The sequence below is a fragment of the Muntiacus reevesi genome, chromosome 11 (assembly GCF_963930625.1).
Source record: "Muntiacus reevesi chromosome 11, mMunRee1.1, whole genome shotgun sequence".
Taxonomy (NCBI): Eukaryota; Metazoa; Chordata; class Mammalia; order Artiodactyla; family Cervidae; genus Muntiacus; species Muntiacus reevesi.
Window position 1 is genome coordinate 28,743,908 of NC_089259.1, and position 7,905 is coordinate 28,751,812.

Consider the following 7,905-nt stretch of genomic DNA (forward strand, 5'->3'; position numbering starts at 1 on the left):
GCATGACTCGCCCAAGAAGCGAGTGGGTACGCGTGCCAACGCCTTCCGGGGCTCTGGGCTTCCCTGGCTGGTCCATGGACCTCTGACACCCTCCCAGAGTCTGCGCTCCCGGAGCAGGGTGGGTGTCCTCTCTCCTTGCCAGTCTTCACGCCCAGCCCCTCCTCCAAACCTTTATTCATCCAGACCTGGATGATGTACGAACAAGCGTGCGTGTGTCCTGACGACCTTGCTGAGCGGCTTCTTTCTCCACCAGCCCCTTCTTGCCCTTTCGACAGAGGTAAAGGCTAAGGCGAGATGTATTTACAGTTCGTGCTGAGAAGATCTCTGCTTACGCAAGCGCCTTTAAACCTGCATTCCTAGGGAGCTTTAGGCGCCCAGTTATTTGCTTTAAACAAGGGGAAGCCGCCCTCTGCCGGTCACAGTGGGTGATGCCACACACGGGCTGCGCGAACCAGGACCGCCCCCTCCGCGTCCCCCCGCCCCCAGCTCCTCCCACCAGAGGGAGAGGCAGGCCTGGGAAGCTACAGACAATTCTTAAGGTTTAACAAGCTGCGGTTTTCCCTCTCCTCTTTTCTCTTTGACTCGTTTTCTTTCCTTGTATCGTTTCTCCTCCGCTCCTGCCAATTTCAGCTGTTGACACTGAAGGCCTGTTGAAAGTGGACAGTGTGTGTTGGATATAATTTCATCCCAGAAGACAAGAAAAAGGTTGATAGCTACAGGAGAGGAAATAGAAAATAATCATTAAACAAATCATGAAACAAGCCAGTCCATCCTAAAGGAAATCAGTCCTGAATATTCGTTGGAAGGACTGATGCTGAAGCCTAAACTGCAATACTTTGGCCACCGGATGCAAAGAACTGACTCCTTGGAAAAGACCCTGATGCTGGGAAATATTGAAAGCGGGAGGAGAAGAGGACGACAGAGGATGAGATGATGGGATGGCATCACCGACTCGATGGGCATGAGTTTGAGCAGACTCCGGGAGTTGGTGATGGACAGGGAAGCCTGGGGTGCTACAGTCCATGGGGTCGCAAAGAGTCGGACACGACTGAGCAACTGAACTGACTGAACTGAAACTCTCAAAGTCAGCAACCAGGGTTGTGAATTCGTGGAGTCAAGCATTTACTTCAGTGTAACAGAGAAACGATTACCCCTGGGAGGGATGGGCATATTTCTTCTCTAACACACGAGTGAAGGTGTTTATGTGACAGGACGGTGGCCTGCCTAGGTGTAGGTGTGTTTGTTTAAACTTAAACTTTAGTCTTCTGGGAAGGGAATGAACTGGGGCGCAGGCGACTGGCGTAACCTGAGGGCTTCCTGGAGTCATTCCTCCTGCCCAGTTCTGGAGCTTAGATTCGAATGTCTAAAGTTTGGCTTTTATCCTGATCATGTTAAGTGAGTTGCACCACAGAGGACGCCAAGACCTGTGCTGAGCTGAGGTGAAGAACTACACAGTCATTTCTGTGACCAGAGCAACTTAGCCCTGCAGGGAGGGAGAGCCTCCCACATAGCCAGCGCAGGCATCATCAGGGCGTTAGGGTGGACAGAGGGAGCCCGGGGTCTGGAGTTGGACAGGCCTGGGTGGGGATCTTGGCTTGGCTACTCACTAGCTGGAACTGCGCTGCCTCTTTAGCCCATCTGAACTCATTTCCTCTTCTGTAAAATCGAGGTGATGAGAATCCAGTGTGACTTTTGCAAAAGGCAGTGCTCACCTTGGTCAGTGGTGTGCAATATTTGGAATAACAGCTGATCATGATCCCTGCTGTGCTGAAGATGCCAGCACACAAGGACTGAGCTGTTGTTGGCTGAAAAATCTAGAATAGTTTCCTAATGCCAACAAAGATCCGTATAGTCAAAGCTATGATATTTCCAGTAGTCATGTATGGATGCAAGAGCTTTATGTGGGTCATAAAGTAGGCTGAGCACCGAAGAACTGATGCTTTTGAATTGTGGTGCTGGAGAAGACTCTTCAGAGTCCTTTGGACTGCAAGGAGATCAAACCAGTCAATTGTAAAGGAAATCAACCCTGAATGTTCATTGGAAGGACTGATGCTGAAGCTGAAGCTCCAATACTTTGGCCACTTGGTGTGAAGAACTGACTCATTGGAAAAGACCCTGAGGCTGGGAAAGATTGAGGGCAGGAGGAGAAGGGGATGACAGAGGATGAGATGGTTGGATGGCATTACCGACTCAATGGACATGGAGTTTCAGCAAACTCTGGGAGGTAGTGAAGGACAGGGAAGCCTGATGTGCTGCAGTCCCTGGAGTAGAAAAGAGCCGGGCACAGCTGAGCGACTGAACAACGACAGTGGTTGTCACTGTAACAGTGGCTACTGTGAGAAGTTTGGGGTCTGAAAGAGAAGATGTACACAAACAAGTAATAAGGGTCTAGTACATTCGTTAGAATAATAGATGTTCGAATAAGTTACCATGCGGTACCTAAGAGGAATCTCACTTGGGGATCAGGGAAGTTTCTGGAGAAGACGGGACCTTTGAGCTACATCTTAAAGAGCAGCAGGCGTTCGTTGCGGGTAGATGGTGCAGCTTGTGCTCAGGCTCGGATCGAGAAGACCTTGGCAGGCCCAGGGAGTGAAGAGCTCACTGTGAAAGGGGAGAAGGGGAAGGTGTGAATCAGATGGAAGTGATGCTACTAAGGGAGACTGTAGACGCGTGTGCTGTGTGTGCTAGGCCAGGGTGTTCAGACCCTGGCCTGCTGGCCGGGAGGAGTGATGCTGGAGATGGTGAGCAGGGTCACAACAGGCTCCCCCCTGCACCGCCAGCTCCTGATTGCAGAGTCTTGCCCCCAGGCTGGTGCGGCCACCGCCGTGGCCCTGCATGGATGGGTGTGGCTTTGGGCCCCAGTTGCTGGTTATCCCTGTTCCGAGCCAGGTCGGATTTCAGCCGGGGCAGCCCCGCCATAATTGCTAGTGAACCATCCAGGGGTTTGCCTGGAGGAAGCCTCCAGGAGTTTTTGTACTGGAGGCACTTGAAGGGTCTAAAGGCTCCAGGTGTGATTGGAGCCTCTCACTCCACTGGAGAAAGTGGCCGTCTGACCAGTGACTGGCCACTTGGTCTCTGGGGAGGGTTGACAGAGGGAGTGAGTCACGTCTGCCTTTTCACTTGGCGTTTTGTTCCATAAACTGGGTCCTGCAGCCTCTTCCCAGGTGGCGCTAGTGGTGAAGAACTCACCTGCCAGTGTAGCAAACATAGAAGACATGAGTTTGATCCTTGGGTTGGGAAGATCCCGTGGAGGAAGAAATGGCAACTCACTCCAGTATTCTTGCCTGGAGAATCCCATGGACAGAGGAGCCTGGTGGGGGGGGGGATACAGTCCATGGGATCGCAAAGAGCTGGACATGACTGAAGCGACTTAGCACACACGCAGCATCTGACACTCAGGTCGGGGGCGGAAGACATCTGAACTTGAAGACTTGGGCGCTTCCTGGGTATGGTGGGGGGGGGGGGCAGGGAGGGCGAGGCACTTTCCTCCCGCTTCAGGGAGATTCTGCCCAGAAAGGAGCCAGAGGGGAAAGGGTTCAGAGTCTCAATCTGGAGAATCTAGGTTTGAATCCTATTTATTAAAGCAGGACCTTTACTAACGATCCCACCTCCCTCTGGCTCTGTTTCCTCCTCTACAAAATAGAATGACAATCGTTTCCTTATTATGTTTAGTGAAGTTAATTGCAGTTTAATGAGATAACATACCTCCATGTTTCGCAAAGAGGCTGACACCCGGTAATTAGCAAATGGTACCTCTCACTGACTTCTTTAAGATGTGATCTACTTGATGACCTTCCTCCTCCCTGTAATTCCATAATTCCGTGCCCTTGCGCCTGGCTTTGCTTCTCCACCACCTGACAGCTGGCTTGCGCCCCTGTGTAAACCCTGGCTCCTCCGCTCTGCTGCCTGGAGAAGGCCAGCAAGCCTTCAGCACCTTGTGGGTACATTCCGATCTGACATAGACGGTCGAGACCCTGATAAGGTGTTCTTGCCTTGAGTGTGGCACAGATGCTCTTGGGAGGATTTGCGGCCCTTTGCTGGCTTTGTGGGTTGGGTGGATTCTTAGCTGGTGGCTAAGGAATCCTCAGGGAGTTTTCTTTCAGGAGCATCAAGAGCCTGACCACGATACCCATGAAAGTGGCATCAGAACTCAGGGCCAAGGGGGCTCCTTCTTCATCCAGAGCAGAAACCAGGAATAAGTTCAGGTTGTGATATTGTTTTCGGAGGTCATTATCCATAAGGAGGTGTACAGGCATTCGTAGGGCTTGGAGTTCAGTGGGGATGTTTTCATTGCCTTTTGTGTAGCTGGGAACGGTATCAGAAATACTAGATTCTGAATTCTTGCGTTCCAGCAGCAGGTTAATACAGGTAGGAGCTACATGAAATCAGATGCTGATCAATAACAAGCATTTTTTTTAACTCTCAGAATGCCTTAACAATAGGCAGACCTCCTCGAAGCCTCCCAGATAAGTCAGACTCAAGCACAGAGGGTGGTCAGGCTGTAAAAGAGGCACGATTTTTGCAGGGGGTGTGGGGGTGGGAAGGGAGAGAGCTGGATTCATTTGGTCTTTTAAATCCTAACACGAGAGGCTGTGATTAAAGACATCTAGAAGTTCAGTTCAGTTCAGTCGCTCAGTCGTGTCCGACTTTGTGACCCCATGAATCGCAGCACGCCAGGCCTCCCTATCCATCACCAACTCCCAGAGTTTACTCAAACCCATGTCCATTGAGTCGGTGATGCCATCCAACCATCTCATCCTCTGTCGTCCCCTTCTCCTTCTGCCCCCAATCCCTCCCAGCATCAGGGTCTTTTCCAATGAGTCAACTCTTCCCATGAGGTGGCCAAAGTACTGGAGTTTCAGCTTCAGCATCAGTCCTTCCAATGAACACCCAGGACTGATCTGCTTTAGGATGGATTGGTTGGATCTCCTTGCAGTCCAAGGGACTCTTAAGAGTCTTCTCCAATACCACAATTCAAAAGCATTAATTTTTCAGCACTCAGCTTTCTTCACAGTCCAACTCTCACATCCATACATGACCACTGGAGAAACCATAGCCTTGACCAGACGGACCTTTGTTGGCAAAGTAATGTCTTTGCTTTTTAATATGCTATCTAGGTTGGTCATCACTTTCCTTCCAAGGAGTAAGCGTCTTTTAATTTCATGGCAGCAGTCACCATCTAGAAGTTAGGTTCCTCTTAAGTCTCCCTGTGCCTTTGGCCAAATCATAACATCCCCAGGCCCCAGTTGTTTGCTCACTCTTAACAGGAAAGGATCAAAGTGAATGATTTCAACAATTCCTCCCAGCTCACAAGTCTCATGATTTAAAAAAAAAAATGTGTCAGATCTTGCAAACCCCAAGGTGGTCCACTGGTTAGGACTTCCTGCTCTCACTGCTGAGTGGGTGGGTTCCCATCCCTGGTCCAGGAACTAAGATCCCAGACGCCATGCTGTGTGATCAAAAAAAAAAAAAAGTATCAGATCTTTACAATTCAAGGAACACTGTACAACACAGTCCACAGACTCAAGAGCTAGATGCATTTCTGCTTGTTTTCAAAAGTTGTTTTGGTCATTCTGTCTATAGCCTCCCTTGACTCGGGCTTCTCGGCACACCATGACCATGTCTCAGGTCCAGCTGACACCTTGCCTCCCCTCATAGCCTTTTTCCAAGCTGTGTGTAGGGGGCACACTACAGCTTTATGTTGGAACCAGACGTGGGAAAAGCTACTGGTGACAGGGTGCTGTTAGGAGGTCAACATACCCAACCCAAACCTTGGAGCAAAATAAAGCCCTTGGCTACCAGCATGAATTTACAGAAGGCAGCAAAGTGTTTCTCTGCAGGACTGAGTCACTGCACTGCAGAAAAGTGCACAGGCAGTAAAGAATGAATATTTATGGAGTGCCTGTTCCCCACCACCAGGCACGGCTGCTGCCGTCACGTCAGTGATTAGAAAGCCAGGCAAGTTTCTGGCTCAGAAAGCTGAGTGACAGGGGTCCTGCCATTCTGGCTGATGGACTGTGGGGCCCTGGGCAGGTCACTTACCCACAGGGGGTTGGGGGAATGAGGCCTGGAGCTCAGTGCTGTTACAGAGCAGCCTCAGGGGGCTGGGGTTCCCCCCATTCCCCACCCCAGCAGGACCCTAGGTGGTGCTGGGACTGGGTGAAGTCAATGTGAGTGATTCATTTATTAATATTTTTTAATTTTAAAATTTGTGTTGGTGTACAGTTGCTTTCGGGCTTCCCTGGTGGTTCAGACGATAAAAAATCTGCCTGCAGTGCAGGGGACCGGAGTTCAATCCCTGGGTCAAGAAGATCCCCTGGAGAAGGGAATGGCAACCCACTCCAGTCTTCTTGCCTGGAATGTCCCACGGACAGAGGAGTCTGGCAGGCTGCCACCAGGTCAGACCTGACTTTACCATATGTGTTAGTTTCCACTGTACACCAAAGTGAACCAGCTCTACATATACAAATGTCCCCTTTTTTTGGATTTCCGCCCCATTTAGGTCACCACAGAGCATTTAGTAGATCCCCGTGCTATACAGTGGACTCTCATCACCAGTGAAGTTGTTCAGTCGTGTCCGACTCTGTGCGACCCCATGGACGGTAGCCTACCAGGCTCCTCCATCCATGGGATTCTCCAGGCAAGAGTACTGGAGTGGGTTGCCATTTCCTTCTCCAGGGGATATTCCCAACCCAGGGATCGAACCCAGGTCTCCTGCATTGCAGACAGAGGCTTTACCCTCTGAGCCACAATTAGGTAACTCCTTGGCAGGGGTGGGGTGGGGTGGGGTGGTGGGCAGTGTGCAAAGTAGGAGGTCAGAGCCCTAGGGAGAGAAGGGGACAGGGGATGGGCCACTTGCAGGGAGATTGGTCAGAGAAATGAATGTCTTAAGGATGATAGGGAGCAAGTTCGTCACTGTCAGAGAAAGAAGGTACAAATATGGAAAGAGAGAAAATGAGAATTCTTACTTAGATTGGAATTGGAGGTGTTCAAACTTTTTCAACGGAAAGATACAGAGATGAATATAGCTGTGTCTGTGTGTGTCTCTAACTGTATTGTCATCTCCATCTCCATCTATGTCTGTATTTTACATCCCTTCCCCAGGAGCAGTGACATTCAAATTGCAATAAGCACACCAAACACCCAGATCTGGGATTCTAAATAACAGAAAACGTCTTGATGGGGTTTTTGATGGCCAAACTGGGGACAATACGAGCATAAAAATATAAAATTATAGTAAGAGATAACCTGATGAATAAAACAGGAGACCACAAGTATATAAGATATAAATAAATGAAAGAATAAGTAGAAAAAAAATATAGATGAAAGAATATACATACGTAAATGACAGGCTAAATTGATAAGGGACACAGTATTCAAATAGTTTAGACATACCTCCCCATGAAATAGTTATTAATAACAAAGCAGAGATGAGTGCTTTTACAGAGGGGGGGACTGGCTGGCATTCCCCTAGTCAGGTGACCAAAGTCAACATTGTCAGTAATGGAACAAATCACAGTTTTGTACCCCCTGATAGGATACAGTGAAAAAAACCAGAGATCACACCGCTTCTGAAGATCCTGAGACCCATGACTCCAAGGGTGCACACTGCCCCACCCCCATATTGAACACACACTTTTGTGTGCGTGCATGCTAAGTCACTTCAGTTGTGTCAACTGAGAGCAGAGGCTGGTTGGCAGGAGTCTTTGTAAATGAGGTGAAGATGCTCAGGAAGCAGATGTAGGTCAAGGTCAGCCTTCGTGGCTCTGAGGCTACGCATCTGCCAGTGGTCTCCCTGTCACACCCAGCAGCTTCCTTTGATGACAAATGCCTTGTCGCTGTTTAGTTGCTCAGTCGTGTCTGACTCTTTGCAACTCCATAGACTGTAGCCCGCCAGACTCCTCT